The 22,978-nt window shown below is 43.9% G+C and overlaps 1 long non-coding RNA gene across 1 annotated transcript; it reads right to left on the minus strand.

The window, feature by feature from the left end:
* Nucleotides 1–18,401: 18,401 nt before the first annotated feature.
* Nucleotides 18,402–21,934, minus strand: LOC142020130 (uncharacterized). Its single transcript, XR_012647286.1, has 3 exons — nt 21,791–21,934; nt 21,480–21,615; nt 18,402–18,432 (listed from the first exon to the last, which is right to left on the minus strand). It is a non-coding gene; the product is annotated as an uncharacterized LOC142020130 (long non-coding RNA).
* Nucleotides 21,935–22,978: the final 1,044 nt, after the last annotated feature.

Consider the following 22,978-nt stretch of genomic DNA (forward strand, 5'->3'; position numbering starts at 1 on the left):
AATCACTCTGGGGCTTAAATGGGAGAAGGGCACCAAGAGTGAGACAGCTGTCTGCATAATCAGATCATGACTGGCAGTGGGTCATTGAGTCAAGGTGGGTATAGGGGATTGGGATTCCTTGGGAAGAAATGACCCCACAGTGTGGGGGGCACTGCTGTGGGGCAGTACCCTGAGAGAAGGGCACCATAGTCTGGGAGATGCACATGCCAACAAGTAGCGGAGACATTAACAGGAGGCAGGTAATAGCTGCTGAGACACCACCAGGAGAGGAGAGGACCTAAACAGATCAGCCACACCATCGTGGGTTCATTCAGCTGCACATCTACCAATATAATTTATGCCATCATGTGCCAGCAATGCCCCTCTGCTATATACATCGGACAAACTGGACAGTCTCTACATAAAAGAATAAACGCACACAAATCAGATATCAGAAATGGCAATATACAAAAACCCGTAGGAGAGCACTTCAATCTCCCAGGCCACACAGTAGCAGACTTAAAAGTAGCTATCCTACAGCAAAGAAATTTCAGGACCAGACTCCAAAGAGAAATTTCTGAGCTACAATTCATCTGCAAATTCGACGCCCTCAGCTCAGGCTTAAACAAAGACTGCGAATGGCTGGCTAAATACAGAAGCAGCTTCCCCTCCCTTGGTGTTCACACCTCCAGATCAACTGCTGGTAGTAAGCCTCACCCTTGATGACTGAGCTAACCTTGTTATCCCCACCCTTGCTCTGGCTCATTTATACCTGGCCCTGCAGATTTCCAAGACCAGCAGCTGATGAAGTGAGCCTGTGCTCACGAAAGCTCATGCCCAAAACTTTTCTGTTGGTTTATAAGGTGCCACAGGACCCTTCGTTGCTGTTAGCTTGGATTATACCTTTATAAATTGGGGCTGCTCTGCCAGAAGTTGACCAAAACTTCACTGAAGCTGATGGTCATAGCAGCCCCCTTTCATTCAGGGGAAGCGTAAGATGCAGTTTAGCTCTCTTTAGAATAAGATATCTGAAACAACAGCAGCCTCTGGCCAAAGCACAGGCAACACACCTGGCTGGTCAGAACCTGAGTTGTGTGTGCAGACATTTTCCCACAGGACTGAATGCAAGTGTTAGCGGAGGGGCATGTGTTGGGGTGCTAGCTTTCGTGACTGGATGGACCAGATACTATTTCTGCAAGTGTTGTTGAAATTTCTATTACCAAACCACCGGGAATGCAGGGATGATTTACCTGCTCGCTCCATGATAGAGTCACCCCTTCGCTGCCTATTGACTAAAAGAACCTCTGCCAGAGAACTTATTAAAAATCCTATCTTGGAATTCATTAAGCTTTATCAGAGAAAACGTCTTGGATTGGGGTGGTTTGGACGGCACTAAAACCTTTACAAGAAGGATTTCCCAGGCTGTTCAAAATGAGTCCCCAACCCTCCTTGTCTCATTGCAAATCTTACATGGTGAGTACTCTGCTAGAACAAGATTCTCGACATATTGTTCAGGATAAATGCAGCCCAGTGTAACAACGTACTGTGTGGTTGGCCATGGTGGTATGGTAGGAGTCCCTTTTAAAATGCTGGCAGCAGGATGCTGCATGACTGATTGAAAACATCACATGGTAGTACTGCATCACAGACAGGGAATGTTAAACCTTGATCTCAGGCACCTTTAAAATCTACACACAACAGCCTGTGTATAGGACAGCTATTACATGTGTGATCTCCAGCTCCTCACGATATACTGGTAGTTTGGGACTCAACTGCAAGGAGCAGACATGCACACCACTTGTTGACTTACAAAAGAACAATAAAAGAGAGAGACTGAATAACAGGGGGTGAGAAACAGTCTGGGGAGTAACAGCAACCCTCTGATGAAATGTTAAAGGAAAGTCTGTCTTGCCCACCTTCAGAGATTTGCTAGTGAGCTGATAGATGCCAAAACCACATTAGTTGCTTGCCAAGATCATCAATGCAATACAGATTGAACCTCTCTAATCCAGCACTTGTCTGGCAACATCAGTAATCCAGCATGATTTTAGTTAGCTGGATGACCATTTATCATGGGTGTGTCCAAGTTTCCCATGGTTCTATAAAGTTTGTTTATGGTCACCAGTCCTGGCTGTCAATGTTCTATGATGTTATTTTGTTGTAATTTACCCCTAAATGTCTAAGAACCCAGTAAGCAGTAGCAGTGTTGGTAATGCTGCTCGACAATATGGACCTCCTGTGGTCGATCAAATTCTTTCTTTTGGCACTGGTCAGGACATGAGAGTGCTGGACAAGAGAGGTTCAACCTGCACCATATTGGCCATGTCTACACTAGCCCAAAACTTCAAAATGGCCATGCAAATGGCCATTTCGAAGTTCACTAATGAAGCGCTGAAATACATATACATTCCTATGAGCAGATGGGAATTAGGGGACTTCGAAGTAGGCGGAGTCCTTTCGAAAAGGAGCCCCGTCTGGACGAGCCGCGCGGTGGCGAGCCGCATCAATTTCGAAGTGCCGCAGTCGCCCGCATGCTAACGAGGCGCTGAATATGTATTTGCATGGCCATTTTGAAGTTTTGGGCTAGTGTAGACACGGCCATTGTATAGGAATTAGCCTTTTTAACATCAAAAGTAAAAATAAGCAGACTGGCTATTAATTTGAACTTGTATCCTTGATTAACCAGCATCACTGGCAATAAGCAATGTCAGCTGATGGGCTTTGTTTTACTCTTTGCCTTGTCAATAGAAGGAGAAGGCAAATGCAGACAACCTTTTTAGTGCTCCACAAGAGGCCGTTGGTGCTTGAGCAGTACAGTGATCCAGGTGGAAGGGAAAGGTACTAAGTCACTTTGCCAAAAGAGAAAGTGGATAACCCCACTTTCTTTTCTAACATTTATGTTGTCTTTGTGAAAACTATTGGGTGAGATCAACTGTTGGGCTTATGCCAGGTGGTTTAAGAGAAAGCCATGATATCTGTCATGATGCAAGGTGGGACTCAGTGACAGGGGCCACCCCTTCATTCCAGAAACCAAATTTCATCTCTAGGTATTGCTGAGCTTGTGACGTGTTGACTGTTCTATATGTACTCACGGGCCACCACTCTGCCCACAGATACACAGCTGCCCACTTCTGTTTACATCAGCATATCTTCAGGCAAAACTGATTCCCTAGACTCTGTGCTACCTATAGTCATTGGTGCTGTCCGTTTCTTCCTACCCTACGAAAGATATTTAAGAATGCGAAAAGTCTTTTATTTAACCCCAGAATGCTACTTGTTAAGGGCATCATCTTGCATTCATTACACATCAAACTCCCATACATCAGGAATTTTGGAAGTACAAGGCATGCAGGATTAGGGGCAAGACACATTGTTTCCTGAATCACACATTTTTAAGGTCTCCTCACCCCTTAACTCCACAGGCCAAGTTTGGTGACAGGATTTTGCAGTACAGCCAAGAGCTCCTTGAATGTTTTTGTTATTCTGTGGACTGACTAATACCTGCACTCTTCCACTGAAGCTTGGCATGCTCTCTTGCATTGTGCATCTGCTGGACACTAGGCCTCTGGTAGCATACTAAATATTCTCATTTAAAAAGTAGATCCAGATATTCTTGTTCATATAGCAACTGCACAATACAGTATGGCCTCAATATTTGCGAACCTAAGGTTTGCAAATTTAATTATTTGCCAGCGGCTGCTTCCCCTAGGGCCCCAGGCAGGGAGCACTAGCAGCCGGGGACTGCCATATTCATGAAATTCAACATTCGCAAGGATTTTCAACATGGAACCCTCGTGAATGTTGAGAACCTACTGTACTATCAGCAGATATTTCCTGAGATATTAAAATTCTGCTCAATGATGCAGAGAAGCCTGATATTGCTTTATTTTCCATCAATCATAAAAATAGTACAAACTGTAACTGTATGGTACCTAAATGAAATGAATACCCTGCAATGAGTGGGAATTGGATATTTACTGCTAAATATTGCAGTGATCATTGTAATTGTTCTTGAAGTTACTTGATAAATTCCAGCATAGCTGTCAGGTGCAATTGCTACAGCCTATAATTGCTATAAGGTTAGAGGGTCTATATGAAAGTAGTTACAAGCTATTTAGTGTCTTAAAAAATCTGTGGACTTAGTGTCATTTGCAGTACAAGACCCAACTGTGGGACTAATATTAGCAGAACCAAATTTCTTCGGATGGATTCTTCAGTGATCACTGACCAGTGATCACAGAGAGTCAGTAACTACTGCAAGGTGATGCTGATCTGCGATACTGAGCACAGCCAGACCCTATGCTCTGGAATCTCATCATAAGCCATGGCAAACCCATAAGACTAAAAGATAGAGATCGTGGCTACCCCCTGCTTTTCATCTCTGAATATCAGAGCTAGTTGGATCTCAAACAACTTTACATTTTTACTGCTGTTTTTACAAGAAGGGAGGACTGTTTGTTTTAAAAGCAAAACAAGTCAATGATGTCTTATGGAGAGATTTAAAAAAAACATGTAACAGTTTTAGAAGCATAATTATTTTGCAGGAGGGCGAAGAGAGTAAATTTAGTGAGGGAAAGTGGAGCTGGACTGACAGCTCTGGGACCTGAAATCCTCTATCAACAGTCCTTGAAGAATTAAGTGCAATTCCACCACTAGATAATGAATCTCATTAAGAGAGCCCAATTAAACCTATCTGCAGTGTTAACTGAGAAACACACACATAGATCAAGTGTGGCTGCTTATGCAGCCTTATGGTTAAAGAATATTGCTGTCCTAGTGGAAGGAGAAATCAGAGAGGGTTTACCCTACTAAGACAAACAATTCTGTTTAAAATTTACCATAATCTGTGAATAAATTGGCTAAAATAAAATCCTGTCAGTGCTTCTTTCACAGGGCTATTTATGGCTCTGTGCAGCAAAGAAAAGCGAGACATTAGTGTTATTAAATCATAATTTTCTCTGACATAATTGGGTTAGGCCATCCATTAGCACCTTCAATCTCTTAAAAACAAATAACAGTTCACAGAATTATGCTGTTCAAAATATAAATTTCCTAAGCACCAAAGGGCCATTAGGATGATAAACTAGCTTGTTCAGGAAACACCAACAAAGAATTATTTGTATAGTGCAACTATTATTATTTCTATTAACACAGGGCCATCTTCATTTAAGTTGTACTGCATTTGTCAGGGATTTCCACACTGATTGGCTGATGTGACAGCTGTTTACAGGAGGCAAATGCTATCTATTGCTATTTTCTGACCTTCAGAGCGATCTCAGGTCACACTTTGACCTTCCGAGCTAGGCTCTACAACCAGAAAACCTAACCCCGGCCCACCTCGCTCTGCCCCCACCTCTAAGCCTTGGAGAATTCTATCTACAGCTAAGTGCAGGGGTTTGAATAAAGTGCCTTCATTAAAAGAAAATTACCACTGTCTACTATTCAGTTAAAATATGAAGTTGAAAGCTTCAGCAAAAGGATATAGATGTTATAATAGGATTGCCTGGTCAGTGCAGCATCAAAAGAGGCTCTCAAATCCACAAGCACCAGCATGAATATTCATCTAAAACCTATGTGAAGATATAAAGGGTTTACTGCTCTGATAGGAGTTGATCCTGCATAATCAAGTGCTTGTAAAAGTCAGGTGCTTTTTAAATTGTGGCTTAACTATTTGCAGATATTCAGTCTTTGACTCTTGTAAAGTGGGTGGGGAAGGAGAGGGAATGGAGGACATGCACCTCTCTGAGGTTTGACACAGAGCACTGAACAGTACCCAAAAGTAATACTCAGATCACTGAACGGTACCCAAAAGTAATACTCTCCCTAACTTACTCTGCATTTTGCTTACTTTCCCATAGCATAGCAGACGCACATGATGCTATGCTGCAGGGGCGGCCAAACTTACTGTCCCTCCAAGACGCACATGACAATCTTCAAAACCTAGGCATACCTGCCAGGGGCTCAGCTTAGAAAAGAGGAGACTAAGGTGGGGATATGGGAGATGTCTATACCCCACCATCCTGCTGCACGGCAGAGGTCACAAGCACACCCATGCCTGAAGAAGTCTGATAGGTGGAGAATGGAGAGGGGAGGAATGAGGGGGCTTCAAGAGTCAGACTTTAACCCTAATAGAGCCACAGGGGATCATGAGCCAGTTTGGCCACCCCAAATACAATACCTAATTTATGATTTAATGAGTATTGGCAATTGCACCACGTGTGGATTACATATTAAGGTACACTTTAATGCATGAAAGTCTAAACAATTCATGGCTACTAGTAAGCTAATACTGCATCATGAATTGACAAATTGGTTTTAATGCAGCAAGTCCTTTCCTCATTGTGCCCAAGGATGCGAATTGCGTTTCCTGTGGTTAGTCCCAAACTCCTGTAAGAGCAGCATACGGTGCATTCCCTGCATTCCACTCCTCCGAGAGAACCCAGTGCTTGGCCCTCCTCACCCAGTCATCTCAGTGTGGAGCCTTTCAGGACAATCAGGAAGAATTAGATGAAGAAATCAGGGACTCTAGGATGCACACCTAACAGCGGTTGCTAGTCAAGGTACTAATCAGAGGAACTATTATAATAAGAATACCCTAATGATGACTAGAGCTGCTTGAATACTCAAATTCATTGTCTGTGAGGATTAATATTTAAACTGTCAAGAACCAAAACTATTCACTATTTCTTCCCAGTCAGTCATTGAACAAATCATTTGCTAATAATTCAACCAGATCCTTGAAATCATAGGTGAGGTCTGAGGCCTAATTGCTGATGAGGGGGGAACTGTTCTTCTACGGAGGCAAAGCAAGACCTTCCACATCTAACAAGTAAGGAGTTTGCATGTCACTATCCACACATCTCAAGAGCCCCTCATGATACACGGCATAAGCAAATGTCAACAGGGAAATGTTGGATCTGTCATAAGCTGATGTACGGACTAAATAAGTTTGCTCAGTCCACAAAATGTCCTTTTTTCTGTCAGTGACTGGAAGATGATGTACCAGTGCTTGAATATGCAACTTGATAAGTCTGCATTAAGCATATTAGGATCATGCAAATGGACTATGTATGTGAGTTTGTGTGTCTGTCTGTGATTGGTTGTTCAGGAACCCCTCTTAAATGGAAAGAGCTAGAACCACCAAATTTGGCGTGCAGCTTCCCCTTATCATAACTTAAAGCAACGTCACATTTGGTTATGCCAGAACAATGGGACATGCCTGGAATTTGATTGTTTCTCATAAAATGAAAGGGAGGAGTCTTGTAGCAGGGACAGTTATACTGGAGAATGACCACAAGGGATGAGGGGCAGTGGGAACAGCATGGCTGGCTGGGGGCAGGACTCTGGCTGCTGCCAGCCACTGTAGCCATCAGAAAGTTCCAGAGAATCTGGTAGCCAGGCAGCAAGGTCCCCCCACCCCTTGTCCTGGGCCTCTCCACACTGCCCCAGCCTTGACTCCTGCATGCGGAGCCTCCACTCCCCAAACCCCCACACATCCCCAAGCCCTTGCCCTGATTCCCACACCTGCAGCCCCCTGTCCTGAGCCTCTCATTAATTACTTGAGCAAAGCTGGGTAAATAGGTTAGTTAAAAAATAAATAGGTATGTAAAGCCATTGGAATTGCTGTCCAGAGGCAACACTTCATGCACTGATTTTTCTTCTTTGGAAACCATCTTTTTTCATCCCACTTGATGATTAAAGACACACATCCTATTGGGCAGGAGTGACAGTTGGGCTGTATTGTTGTAATCATGTGAAATGCCTGGAGAATGAAGTGGCAACAGATATGATCTGCTTGCGTAGGCTTGTACTGAACGTCGGCGAATGTGCCACACTGAGGGCTGTGAAGAATTGCCAGAGATGGCAGCTGTGGTCCTGTAAGCAGCTGCCACAGTCAGCCACTCACATGTTAATCCCCAACAAACACAAGACAACTTAAATGGAAATGGCATTACATAAATAATAGAAGCAGCAACCAACAACAGTTCCAGGCTCCTGTTCATACTTAGCATGCCATTTAGAAGGGCTGGTCTCCAGACACTGGAAATAAAAAGAATTTCTCAGTTATTTTAAATTGCACCCAAATTAGAAGAGTTCATATTTACTATAAAATATTCTTTATTTTCTTTTTTTAAAAATATAAAGTAAATTCAGTGCTGGGAACTTTAGAGCGCCTTGGACAGAGGCAGGAAATCCTTCACGTACCACCCAATTAGGCAGAGGCTAGGCAAGCTTTGCTTCCCAACATCCAGTATGCTTCAACCCTTATAGGACTCATGACCCTCTTGGGATTAAAGGAAAATTCAGTCCCCATAGCTGATTCAGTCCTTGGTCTTTCTACAGAAACTGCCCAGAAGAGGGCCAGTTAGTGGTAATTTCTGTGATGGAAACCCCCTAGTGTGCTTCATGGACAGAACTTGGTTGTAATGAATACAAAAGAGATTCTTCACTGAAGTTGCTGGATATGGGCACCATGGCTGCCTAATGTTGCCACAAAATATGATCCAAAGTCACAGCTTGATGCAAACCACTAGTTCACTTCTACAAGTGCACCTTTAGAAAGTGGTAGTCGCTTTAAGGTTACTATATCTTTGACATGGATTTAACCTGGCAACCCAAAGCTACAAAAAGCCCTAAAATAGATATTCTTTATCTAGTCCCTCCAATTTGATTTTCAATATCAACATCTTAGAGTTCATAGTGCTGTCCTGGCAGGGCCTAGCTGCCTAGCAGCAAGAGATGACCAAACCTTCATGAATAATCCCGCAAGAAGTTGTGGTCTGGAAAAGGTTGAGAGTTCTCCATGACTATGGACACAATACAGGTGAAAACAAACTCAGTCCTCAGTCACCCAATGCACTTCATATCAGTGCACCCCTTATGTCTGCCCAGAGCTCCTTGAAGAATCAGTGCCTTAGTCAAACCAATGGCATAATGGGGCCACTACCGGGCAAGGAGCTATTGCTCATATATGCAGCTTCTTAAAGAGTTTTATTGATATTTGATTGATCTACAGTGGGAAGAAATTTGTGGTTAATTAAAGTAAACTCAGCTTTTTATTTTTTTTTTAAAACTCCTATAGCTCCTTGGAATTTACCATCCTCGATCAAGGTCACCTTTTCTGCACTGAGGTGCTTTGCTCTCATGTTTGATGTTGTTGCAAAGGACTGAATAATAAGATGCTGTATGGACAAGCAATTTTATTCAGTTAGACAGCTTATTTAAATACACATAATAGCTCCTAGTGCACGTCAGTGGTACCACTTTTTTACCAGCTTTGTCAAATTAGTTGCTGAATTATGATTTTAATAGTTTAGTCTCAGTTCTGATAATGATTTGTTCTGACATTTGCATGTGCACCCCTAACTGATAATTTGTTGGGGATACCTTCTTCATTTGCATAAACTATGTTTTAAGCAGTTATCTCCTCATTGCCTCGTGTCCCTTATGAACATCTGTGTGCATAGAATCATAGAACTGAAAGGGCTCTCTACAGGACATCAAGTCCAGTCCCCTGCATTCATGGCAGGAGAAAGCACCATCTAGACCTTCCCTGATAGACGTCTGTCTAACCTGCTCTTAAAAAGCTCCAGAGATGGAGATCCCACAGCCTCTCTAGGTAATTTATTCTAGTGCTTAACCACCCTGGCATGAAGTTCTTCCCTGATGTCCAACCTAATCCTTCCTTGCTGCAGTTTAATCCCACTGCTTCTTGTCCTATCCTTGTTGGTTAAGGAGAACAGTTTTTCTGTTTCCTTCTTATAACACACTTTTAGGTACTTGACAGCTGTTATGTCCCTCTCAGTCTCCTCTTTTCCGGTCTAAACAAACCCAAGTCTTTCAATCCTCATGGCATGTTTTCTAGACCTTTAATCATTTGCATTGCTTTTCTCTGGACTTTCTTCAGTTTGTCCACATTGCTGTAGGAGCAGCAGTGATCTGTAAGTCTAAAAAGCTTGGTACACCTCCTCCCTCCCGTCTTTCACTGAATGCCTAGGATATGGCTTTCCCTCCACCCTCTCCTGGAATATGTGTTGGGATGAATGGCTGTCTGAGTAGCTGGGAGATCAGCAGAGCTCCCCAGCAGGCAAAGCATCTGGACCCTGATCAGGCAGCAAGCACCTGCCCCATGCATGGACACTACCACGGGCAGGTGGGGTTTGACCAAACAGACATGGCCAAGTCATCTCTAGCCAGAGACCAGAAGGAGCCAGTCCTTAAAAGGGAAAGGAGCCAGATGCTCAGGAGTGTCCTCCAACATTGCTCTTCCCGGGAAGGCCCTTTGCTCAGACTGCCTGGCCAGTGGTCCGCCGTGTCGTCTTCCCTAGGCATGATAGAATGCATCTCCAGTGCTGTTTCTGCCCTGGCAGCATCCTGACTATCTAGTGCTGTGCCTTTCCTGGGAGAGTGAATATGAATGTGATCCCCTTCTCCCACCCCTTTTCTTGAGGTTAGTTATCATTGTAATAAACATGTTGCCTTCTGCCAAACTCTGCTGGGTCATCAATCCTCCCTAAGCTTAGTAGTTGGCTCAATTTTGGGTAACACCCATCTCCTGAAATGCGGAGCCCCTTTCAGTGAAAAAACATTAGGACATTGCTTTTCACTTTGAACTGCATCAGATTTTAATCAAAATCCTTTTTCCATTTTTCTTTGTGGCATCCATCCAAAATGTAGAATTTGGATTTTAAAATGTTACTGGGAAACAAAAGGTACAGCACTGGATGAGAATAAGCAGCACATAATGACCCAGTAAAGAGGGATTTTTAAAAAAAAATATTTTTGCCTTTGAACTTAAGGTGATGAAAAGGAGAGCTCATCGAGTTAAACAAATTCCATTCAAAGAACATTTTCCTTTTTAAAGTTTTGTTCTACATGCTTGTTCTCTTTTATGAAAAATCCTCAGCCACCAATTTATGTCCTAGGTCTCCTGACATTTCTCATAGGCTCTTGCTGAACCAGCATTTGGTCATGGATCGCAGAGTGCACTACTTCACTGGAGCTTTGAGAAAGCTACTTCCATTCTCCCAACTCCTTGGGAAAAATGACTCATCAACAAAAGAAAATTCTGCAGTGAGATCCACCAGCCAGCTACAGACAGATTATCGTGTCAGTTTCTGTTCAAACTTGGCCAGTTGGCATGGAGAAGAAAGGACTATCTGATACTGGAATTTAAGTCAAGGCTAAATCATGGTAGTAGTCTTGCAACATTTGTTATGGACTACAGCTACAGGATGTGGAGCTGGGACCAAAACTTTCCCAGAGGTAGGTACTGTGCTAAATTGGAAGGGTTTGGTTCAAGGCCAACATGGTGTGAAGGGCAATACGAAAGCTGGTAATTGAAGAATGCGGGTCATTTTTCCTTTCCTGACCAAATGTATGTGGTGTACCAAGTTCAGACAACTCAATTTTAAATTTAAGATACTATCTTCACCACCCACCCCTATATGTACAGAGGGCTATGATGCTCAAGTCTCTAAAATGCCAAGACAGATGATGCATTTCTCCAGCTGATATAACAAGGCACTAACTGCATTTGAAAGGATGTGCGAGCTACTCTTTAGTTATGCTGAGAATTCCCTTTCATGCACAGACATTGGAAACCATCCCCATGTACTTCATTTAACCTGTCTGTTAGCTATTAGCTTTCCACCATCTATGTCTTCTTCGGACACTGATCTCCATCCGTGGTTCTAAGACCCAGTAAAATGAAGGGCATGTAATTGTTCAGAAATATCCATCATATTACCCTGTGGAGAAACAGCATAAAATGTGTATTTTAAGAGCTTCTTTTGCTATGCATTCAAGAGCTCAATGGTATGGTGATTCACACTGCATCATAATGTATCCAATGTGAAACGAATAAGAAAATCAGAAATGGTAATGTATTTTTGTGATCAGATTAGGAATGTAATTAAAGTATAAAGGATCTGTGTTTTGTCATAGTAAGGGATGTGGAGTCAGGACTCCTGGACTCCATTTCTGTGTGGACTTGGGCAAATCATTTAACCTCCATGCTTCAATTTCTTTCCCTGTACAGTGTCTAACTTACATGTTTTGTGATACTTTTAATTCATGTTTCAAATATGAAATACAGAATTTGGCCCAATATCTACACTGGTTGTTTTATGTATGCTCTGTATAGAACAAATACACGACCATATTCAATATAAAAACTCTACCTACGTAATAAAAATTGGATATTTTAATAAATTAATATTTTCCATAACCAAGCTAAATTAATTTGAAACTCCTGGTGGTATTGGGAACCCATTTAAAGTTAACTATTTTCCAACTGTCTCAATTTTCCCCACAATCAAACAAAACACATTGGCGAGAATGACAAAACCTGCTTGGTGCTTGCAGTATCATTCAGTTAACAGCCATAAGTATGCGCAAAAGAGCAGCTGAAAGCATCTTATCATTATCCAATGGCCACAGCTACCTATCAAAAAGGAGCTGGTAGCCTCAATTCAGTTTCTAGTGAAATGCTATCCACATCACAAGAGATGATATAGTAATGAGTACAGAGTTAGACATACAGAAAAAATATCAGATAGTGTATCAATGCTTGGGATGTTTGCATTAGCCTAGCACCCAAAATACAAACGTACAGCCACAAGCATGGCCCAGGCAGTTCCCGTCGGCCACCTTCTGGCCAATGGGAGTTGCAAAGATTGTGCTGTGGGTTAGTGCTGCATGCAAAAATCCACCCTCCTCCCAGCAAGTGATGTGCAACACAAAGAGGCATGTAGCCATAGCAGCCAGCTGCTTTGATCAGCCTGGGGCTGTGGCAGGCAGGTGGGCTGAGGACTTGATCCAAAGTTTTGGTGGGCCGGATTCAGCCCATGGGCCATATTTTCCTACCACTGCTCTAACTGAAGAAAACGGTCATCTGATTGTAACCCAAAGCAGATGCCAAATTCAAAGTTCTGGTGCCACTTTTCACGACTGACAGGATAAGCCCAAGCTATCTCAAAGATTCTCTCTTCCACCACAAGTATGTAGTACCTGGTCTGTACCCCAGGAACAATGGAATGCTGAACCACAAGGATGAAACATGCTCTGGGTGTGTCTACACTTGCATTCCTCTTTTGAAAGAGGTATGCAAATGCAGCAAATCAAAAATGCAAATGAAGTATAAGTTTGCATATTCATCACCTCATCTGCATATTCTAATTTCAAAAGAAGATCTTTTGAAACTAGAATATGCAAATGAGGTACTGAATATGCAGAGTTATACATCATTTGCATTTTATTCACCTCATTTGCATGCCTCTTTCACAAGAGGAATGCACGTGTAGACACACCCTCTGAGATGTTTCCTGAGAAACTGGTCTGTGACTGTGTTCTTCATTTAAACAAGAGGTTAGAAAGCCCTTGAATCTCAGTGTCTCTGAGCTAACACAGAGTCACTTCTTCAGCTCGGATTTCACTTATAATGATAGTATCCAATCAGAGGGATGGAAAGGGGGAGACAGAGAGACGTACTAATGCTTTGAGAATCGGGAACACACTCAGATAACATGGTGATATAAATGTGTTATAAAAACCTAACTAAAGGGTTGCTTCCATATTGCATTTATGTGATAGGGAGATAAGTGATGGGTTAAGCACCGTGTTTATATAGAAAGGCTTCAATTTCTAATAGAAGACATTTACTGAAGTGTCAAAATGGCTCATCATTTTGAAATAGAATCTGAGAGATTCCAAAGGGAGCCAGCCTACTATAGAGCAAAGCTGATTAGCGGCTTCCAGTATTGATCTCAGTGAAGCCTGTGTTGAGCTGTACTTTCCCTTGAAAAGCTTTCCCTGTAGCAGCTGGCTGGAAGTGCTTCAGAAAAGTCCATAGAAAAATCCCAGGTGAAAAATAATAAAAATGAAGAAAGCTCAAGCATTTACTATATATATTTTGGATTCACTTCTCTTTCCAGCTGTGACTAATTTCAAGGAAATGCTCAATCCAGCTAAAGAACTATAACCACAAATGAAGTATATTAAAGCACTGGACTAAATACCTGGTTTTGCAAAGTCTCAAAAGAAAAAAAAAAGCACCTGGAATATTGAATATTTGCAAATGATTTGCCATATGAAGAAATATAAAAAGACTGGGACTTACCAGCTTAAAAAAAAAGATGGCTAAGGGGTACATAAAATCATGACTGGGGTGGAAAAAGTGAATAAGGAAAAGTTATTTACTTGTTCCCATCAAAAAAAGAATGGCATGGGTCACCAAGTGAAATTAATGCATAACAGGTTTAAAACTAACAAAAGGAAGTTTTTTAATTCACACAGTGCACAGCGGGCCTTGGAACTCCTTGCCAGAGTAGTTTGTGAAGACCAAGACTGTAACAGGGTTCAAAAAAGAACAAGGTAAATTCATGGAGGCTAGGTCCATCAATGGATATTAGCCAGGCAGGTAGGAATGGCGTCCCTAGCCTGACTATCAGAGATTGGAAATAGATGTCAGGAGAGGGATCACTTGCGATTTGCTATTCTGTTAACTCCCTCTGGGGCAACAGGCATTGGCCTCTGTTGGAAGATGGCATACTGAGCTAAATGGACCTTTGGTCTGACCCAGTGTGGCCATTCTTATTTTACACTGGGAAAAATGCACACTACTCTTGCAAACAGGTATGCATGAAGGCAACGGGTAAAAATCCTACATGCTAATTAAATACTTCAAATTTGGGAAGAAACCTAAAAAAATTATGCAAATGGGAGGACAGATAAGGTAAAGAATAGAGAGGGCTGATTTTGTTCTCCCAAAGATGCAAATGAAGAGCAGAGCTGTTCCATCCGCAAGACAGTTTGGGATGGCTGCTCTGGGCCCCATGCTTCTGAAGGACCAGTGGGGCTAAGGTGGACTAGAGCAGGAGTCCGAGACCTGAAGCTGTGGAGTCACATGTGGTTCTTTAAGCACTTTTTGGCTCCTGCTGCTATAATTACAAAGTTAAAAAACCTCCTGATTATTTTCAATAAACTGTCTACATCTAAAAGCCTCAAAATGAACAACTTGTATCTAAATAGCAAATGACTCGTGATCTCAAAAGGTTGGATAACTCCTCCATCATCCTCCAGACAGAGAGCAAAAGTTCAGGAGTGAAAGGAAAACAGTGGTAAACACACACACACGTAAAGTGTGAAGAAATAGAATATGTAAAAAGTGTGTGAACATCCTGCAGTAAACATGTATCACATTAGGAGTCATTGTGTGTGAGCTGTTCTTAAAATAGGAGTTACAAAAAGTATAATTTTACATTATTTGTTAAGGACTGTCTCAGTCACATGCATTGCAGCACTTGAATTAATGAATTTTCTGTCAAATTGGAAAAAAATGGCTCTTCTTGCTGTTCCGGTTGCTGACCTCTGGAGTAGAGGATTACTGGGGGAGCCTGGAGCTGGCTGCAAGGGGTTGCAGGGCTTACCCCTGCACTCAGCAGCAGTAGTGGTGGTAGCCACAGAAGCAGAGTGAACCAGCAGCCTGCTCTGCTCCCTCATCTACCAGCCAGGTCAATGTAGCAGCAGGAGGTGGAGCAACCTGGCCCCAGTCTGCCCTTCTCTGCCCGCCTGAGCAGCACAGCTGGGAGTTGGGCTCAGGACAGCCTAGTGGACTGGCACAACTTCCCACTGCTGCAATGAGTGCAGTGTAGCCTGACTCCTGCTGCCAGCCCCAGATTCCCCATTAATCCTCAGAGTCACATTGTTCAGAGAGGAAGATGGATTGTTCAGGGGAGGAAGCTGGGGAAAGAGGTGCAAGAGGGCAGAACAGGGTGGGAACGTGAAGCTGAGACAGAGGCTACATCTACACGTGCCCCAAACTTCGAAATGGCCACGCAAATGGCCATTTCGAAGTTTACTAATGAAGCGCTGAAATGCATATTCAGCGCTTCATTAGCATGCGGGCTGCCGCGGCACTTTGAAATTGATGTGCCTTGCCACCGTGTGGCGCGTCCAGACGGGGCTCCTTTTTGAAAGGACCCCGCCTACTTCAAAGTACCCTTATTCCCAAGGAGCCCCGTCTGGACGCACTGCGCGGCGGCAAGGCGCGTCAATTTCGAAGCGCCGCGGCAGCCCGCATGCTAATGAAGCGCTGAATATGCATTTCAGCACTTCATTAGTAAACTTCGAAATGGCCATTTGCGTGGCCATTTCGAAGTTTGGGGCACGTGTAGACACGGCCAGAGTCAGGTCAGAGCTTTGGAAAAGGGGTTGACTGGGGTAGAGCAGGCACAGGATAACACAGGGCTTGTGGGAAGTGGTGAGCAAGTGCAGAGCTGGAGTGAGAGGAGTTGAGGTGGGGACAGGGCCTGGGGCAGAGATGGGGCTTGGCCCAGGCCCTGCATTTCCCCAAAGGGGAGACACGATGAGGAGAGTCACATTTCAGGGCAATTGAAGCCTATCTCCCACTCAATGGTCCTACAAGTGCGTCCACACTCAGGTTTTGGGGTTCCCTGGCCATTCCCTCTCGAGTTGAGAGCAATATTCTTCAGTTTTTCAAACACTGGCTTATAAAATGTGTTGTGTTTCTTTTTATAGCACCATTTAACCCCACTCTAATTAAACCTGTATAGTAACAATGGCTATTAATATTTCATCTGTGTGCACAACTTTTTAATAGACTGTGGACAACTGCTGGTCTCAAGCAATGCTAAGCTGCAGATCAGTCCATTTCCTAACTGCAGGTATGGATTTAGGGGAATTGAAACTACCATTTTCAAATGCAGCAGGCCCTATGCAGCAACCCCTTAGAGAGAGAAATAATCCATACCTTTTTCTGTGCAATATTTCAGATAAACATTCTGTTCAATGATTTACAGAGTCTGGATGCTACATAGCAGCACTTTCAATGTCTACACTGAGAAAGAATAGTTGATTTTAACATTTATTTCTCAAATTTCAGAGATTTGAGTTTTAAGGGTTCTGAGAAAAAATACCTGGGGGATATTTAATGAGTTATATCAATTTTATTCATCAGCAGAATGTACTGCAAGACCAGTCCATCTCCAGGCAATGAACTTCATTATGAGAGCCCAATTAGTTCCATCCACAGGTTAAACTGATTGAAGTTACCTGGGAAATGCACACACCTCTCAAGTATGGATTTGTATGCAAGTCTACGGTTAAAGGGGCATTGCAGTCTTAATGGATGGCAACATCAGAAAGCATTTGCCTGTATCACACTATTCCACAATTTGTTAAATTCAAACATAACCCATGATGAAGAGATGAGCTGCAGTAAAAGCCTGTCAGTGCTTCTCACACAACACTATTTATGGTTCTGTACAGAAACAACTCCAGGACATTACTGGTAGCAAATCTTCATATCCTCTGACACAACTGGGTTGGTCCATCCATTAGCACCTTCAAATCTTTTAGATACAAATACCACTGAAAAGAATTATGCTGTTCAAAAGAAGGATTTCTTAAGCACCAAATAGGCCATTACAATGATAAACTGACCTGTTTAAAAAAACAATATCAACTAAAGAATTATTTGTATCCTGTATTCCAAATCATAGAATACTAGGACTGGAAGGGACCTTGAGAGGCCAAGTCCAGCCCCCTGCCCTAATGGCTCATATGTGAAACCCGTACTTGCCCTGCATATATGTCAAAGGAATAAACCTCCTGTTTTCATGCACCAAAGTTATGAACTTAAAAAGCTATTGGGAGGCTCAGAAGATTGAAATGAAACTTCAGAATCTTTCAACTCTAAGAAGTCAATTTGAGTTTCTGACCATATCTGAAGGTGTATTTCCATACAAAGGAGTCATAATAAATGAGAAATTGTTGAATTATGGGGGACAGTATTTAGTGGTCAACTGTAAAGATCTGTCAGTTTTTTGTTTTGATGTCTCAATTAGTGATCAGAAAAAACTGTAAAGACATTGGCTTAAGTTGGTGATTACATCTCAGGACTCAAAAACTGAAAATCTACCTTAATTTGTTCCAAATTCTGTTCTTATTCACATTGGAATCTTACTATGCCAGTAGCTTCATTACACAGCAGGGATGGAAATAAAATATTGGGGCAAGGTGCCCCCTTGTCCTGCTTGGGTCCCACACTTCTGCCTCCTACTAGAGGGTTTAAACTGCACCCACCTCTATTGTGCTAGCCAATTGGTCAGTCTCTTTCCCTCCCCTACCCACAGGCAAGGCTGTTAATCTCAGAGGAAGTGGGAACCTATACTCTTCACTCCCCCAACCATCTTTGCAAACACTCCCCAGGCCGAATGTCTGTTTTGTCTTTGTCTTATCTCCTTCACACCTGCTCCCCAAACTCCTCCCCTCCATGTATGACGGGGGAGGGTTTTCAAACCTTACCAGCCCAGGGAGTAGTCAGATCAGCTGTCTCTCATTACTTGATTGCTGCACTATCTGCTTCCCTAGCGCAGGCTGCAGACCTGAGGTCACTTTTCCCCTTTCCTAGCAGGGTCTGCCTGCCTGGCCCTGTTACAAAAACAACAGGTGACTCCTTAGGTTATAGATGTATTAGCATATGGTACAAATTTTCTTCATAAAGAGAGCAGACCAGTGCTTCCACTAATGTTTTATGTCCTTGCATGGAATAACTTATGTGCACCAGTATGGAGGTGATGAATCACATAAGAAGTCATTCTGCTCTTGGACAGTGTATGGTGGGGGTGGGGATGAGGATGAGGAGGTGGGGTATAGGAGGGATCTCAGGACAAAGGTTGGGGTGCAAGAGGATGAGGGCTCCAGCTAAAGGTGCAGGCTCTGGGGTGGGGCTATAGATGAGGGTTTGTGGTGCAGGATGGGGCTCAGGGCTGGGACAGAGGGTTGGGGTGGGTGGCAAGGGCTCTGGCTGGGAGTGCAGGCTCTAGAGTGGAGCTGAGAATGAAGGGCTCAGGATGCAGGCTGCTCTGAGAAGAGAGGACTACCCTCAGCCCTCTTGACTCGCAGGAGCTCAGGGACAGATGAAAGGCACCTCTTTACTACCCTGGCATCTCCCATTGGAAGGGTGCCCATCCCCCAACTGGAGGTGATCAAGGCTAAGCTGGGTGGGGGCCAGGGAAGGGGAGACAGTTCCCCAGGTACAGAAGCTCTGTGACAGCTCTGTGCAGGGGCCGGTGGGGGCAGAGGTGCCTTTCTCTTGGTTGTGGCAGCTCTGTGGGGCTCTCTGCACTGCAGCCCTGCACCGGGCTTACAAGGCAGTGCATGAGGGTAAATAGATAATCGCTCAGCTTAGAGGGAATTTAGAGGGCAGCACAATGCTCCCTCTATTTTTTATGTGAATGTGCAGAATGAATTATATTATGTGCACCAATACGCAGTGACATGAGGTACATAATGTCCCTGTTGATGCATAACTCATTCAGCATATGGACAGTGTGTGGCAGGGGTAGGCTGAGGGGTTATAAGAGTGTGGGGGGGGGCTCAGGACTGAGCCAGAGTATTGGGGCTTGGGGGATCAAGCTCTAGGGTACAGCCAGGGATGCAGGATTAGGAGTGCGGGGGGGGGGGGTCAGGGATGGTGTGCAAGGGGGTAGTGAGATACCAAGGGTGAAAAATGGGATGGGGTGGAAAGTAACAGGCACTAAATACAGGGGCTGTCCTTTTTAAAATTGGGACATTTGGTAACTCTATGTGACCAACTCTTATTTACTTGTAGAAGTGCCTTTTCAGATTTTGTGGGGACAACTCTAACTGTGATATCAGAAGCTACTTGGGAACCTGAAAACTCTTGTTTTTTGGCAGATAACTTAGCAATTAGCTGACAGGAGCCAGGTGTCTAATTCCTATATGAAAGAAAGAAAATCAAATAAGCATTAGACCCATTCAACTCCAGTATATGATCTGACATCTTGTGGTAAGTCACTTAAGGGACACTGGTTAAGTTTAAAATTATAAATGTACGTTCTTACTAACTCTGGAGAGAGAGAGAGAGAGAGACCTCCACCAGGATTCCTGGGTTCTATCTCAGCTCCAGGAGGGGAGCGGGATATAACGGCTTACAGTGAGGGCAGATACATCTGGGTTCTAAATAAGAACATCAGGATGGTAATGCTAGGTCAGACCAATGTTCCATCTAGCCCAAGATCCTGTCTTCCATGACGGCTAATACTAGGTGTTCCAGAGAAAATGAGCAAAGTAGGCAATCACTGAGTGACTCAGTCCCTGTCCCCCATTTCTAGCTTCAGGCAAATAGAGGCGAGGCACATGCAGAACATGGCAATAGGTCTGGCCCACCCTGGCTGTCAGCCATTGATAGACTTACCTTCCATAAACTTGCTTAGTTCTTATTGGAACGCTGTTACAGATCTGGCCTTCACAGCAATCCACCGGCAAAGATTTCCACAGGTTGCCTGTGAAGCCCCCCGGCCTTTTTTTTTTTAAATCCGCTGCCTATTAATTTAATTGGGTGATCCCAGTTCTTGTGTTAGGTAAAGGGGTAAATAACATTTCCTTATTCATTTTTTCCACATCATTCATGATTTTATAGACCTCTATCATATCCTCCTTTCTTAAATCTTTTCATTTTTCCTCATACTGAAGGTGTTCTGGAACCTTAATACTTTTTGGTGCACTGCTCAGTACTTTTCCAAATCCGACTGTAAGGCCAACAGACCTGGGTCATTGGCAGAAGGAATGAACCTGCAACCTTACGGGCTAAAGCCAGTGCCCCTAGAACATTAGCTAAAAAATCAAGTCGCTCTCAGCTTACATAATATATCTTTTTTCAGATGGGGAGATCAGATCTGTAAATAATATTCAATATGTGGATGTACCATGGATTTAATAGAGACAATACGATATTTTCTGTCTTCTTGTACAGTAAACTCTTTAATATCTGGCATTCTATCATCCCTAACTCTCAGATAACCAGCATTTTACCCATAAGTAAGTTTGTGACATTTTCCATAAGTACAGTATACTGAAAGTAAATACAAATACAGTATAAGCTTACTGTGAACAATACTACTGTTGTTAGTAAACAAAGTACTCTGCATACATTTGTTTGTTTCTTAATATCTAATCTTGTTTTCCTCTAGTGTTATGCATTGCTAGGTATACCTGTCTATTATCCAGAATGTTTGAATAACAGGCAACATCCTCGTCCTGGGGCTGCCAGATATGAAAGAGTTTACTATATACCCCTTTCCTAGTGATTCACAATATTCTGTTAGTATTTTTCACTGAGTAGACGTTTTCAGAGAAATGACGCTAAGATCTCTTCATGAGGTCTTCAGCTAATACAGACCCTATCATTCTGTATACATAGTTGAGATATTTTGCCACATGCATTTGCTTTGCATTTACCAACACTGAATTTCACCTATCATTGTGTTGCCCAGTAACCCAATACTGTGAAATCCCATTTTAACTCTTTGAGGTCTGCTTTGGACTATCTTGTATCATGTATCATCTGCAAATTTACCACCTCACTGGGCATTCCTTTTTCCAGAGCATTTATGAATAGGTTGAATAGCACCAGTCCCAATACAAATGACACCCTGAAGGAGATCATGATTTACCTCTTTCCATTCTCACCGTAGATGGAGGAGCAGATAAGAATATTAATGCCAGGAGAGGGAAAGCAATAGCTGCATTCAAGACTCTCTGTCCCATATGAAGTTCACAAATAATAGCTGTGAAGACGAAACTGCGGATCTGCAACACAAATGTGAAGAGTGTGCTCTTGTATGGATGCGAGACCTGGCATACTAAAAAGTCTTCAAATCACAAGCTACAGACATTCATAAATAGATGCCTGAGGTAGGCATTGTAGAAGTAGGCTTTTTGATTTGGCAGATTGAGTGGAAAGAAGAAAGTCCAAAACTAACACCTTGTGAGCAGCCAGCTCTCTGCATCAGCCACTGTTCTGCAAATCACAGCTGAGAATCCTCTCTCTGAAGTATTGCATAGTCATCTCCACCTTGCTTGCTACCCTAGCTCTCCAATTATTCGGTCATTACCTGCCCTGGGTATCCTAGGCTATGTCTACACCACAGTGATCTGTCGACGGAAGTTACTGTGGGAAGATATCTTGCAGCCACACACAAAACTGGATCGAGTTGACAGAGAGTGGCCAGACCGCCTGACACAAAAGGCCAACTGGAAGCCCAGCAGACAGGGCTGCCTGGTGACTGGTCAGTCCTCTCTGTCAACAGGGGCTCCCCTGGAGCATCCACAGGGCTTTTTTGTCAACAGCTACTGTTGAGAAAGGCATTCTGCCTCAGGTGGGAGAGGCAGAAGTTTGTCAACAAAAGTGCTGCGGTCTGTTGAGTTACTGTCAACTGAAAGCACTTGTAGCGTGGATGCTCCACGAGCTTTGTCGACACAACTCTAGCGTACGCCTAACCCTAACGTACAGTGGTTACCCTTTCTCTCTTGCTAGCTGCCTTCAGCAGCAGGACCCCCGGGTGCCAAACGGTGCCCAGTATGAGACAAACATGGGCCAGGAGTGGGTCTCTCCCACGAAAGCTCACCTAATAAACTATTTTACTAGTCTCTAAAGCGCTACTTGACTGCTTTTTGTTTTGATGGGCCAGGATGTGGGCCCTACTTTGGGGTCCCGTTGGGCGGCAGATGCACCGTGCAGCTCCCCGCAGGACAAAACCTGGCATGGCCAGACTGCAGGGCCGAAGGCCAGCCCCCAAGAACCCCACATGGGGGGTGTCTCGGTCCCACCCCAGCCTCCTGCCCTGCACCCCTGGGCTTTGTCTGGGGCGAAGCTGGGCGCTGTGTGCCAGCGGAGGCTGCGTTCCACCGTCGCCCAACAACGGACCCGGGCTGGCAGCGCTGGGGCACCGGACAGGGCTGAGCTCCACCAGCTGGGGCCCCCACTCAGCCCGGCTGGCGCGGAGCCCAGGCCGCCTTACTCCTCAGCGCTAGCGGGGGCCGAGCCGGGGGCGGGGGTCGACCCACGGGCGAGCGAGCCGGGGGTAGCGGCCGTCCGGAACCCAAGGGCGGGCTCTGGGGAGGGTACGGGAGGGAAGGCGCCGGCGCACGCGGGGCGGGGAGAGGAGAGAGG

The sequence above is a fragment of the Carettochelys insculpta genome, chromosome 13, assembly GCF_033958435.1.
Source record: "Carettochelys insculpta isolate YL-2023 chromosome 13, ASM3395843v1, whole genome shotgun sequence".
In the NCBI taxonomy this organism is placed as follows: Eukaryota; Metazoa; Chordata; order Testudines; family Carettochelyidae; genus Carettochelys; species Carettochelys insculpta.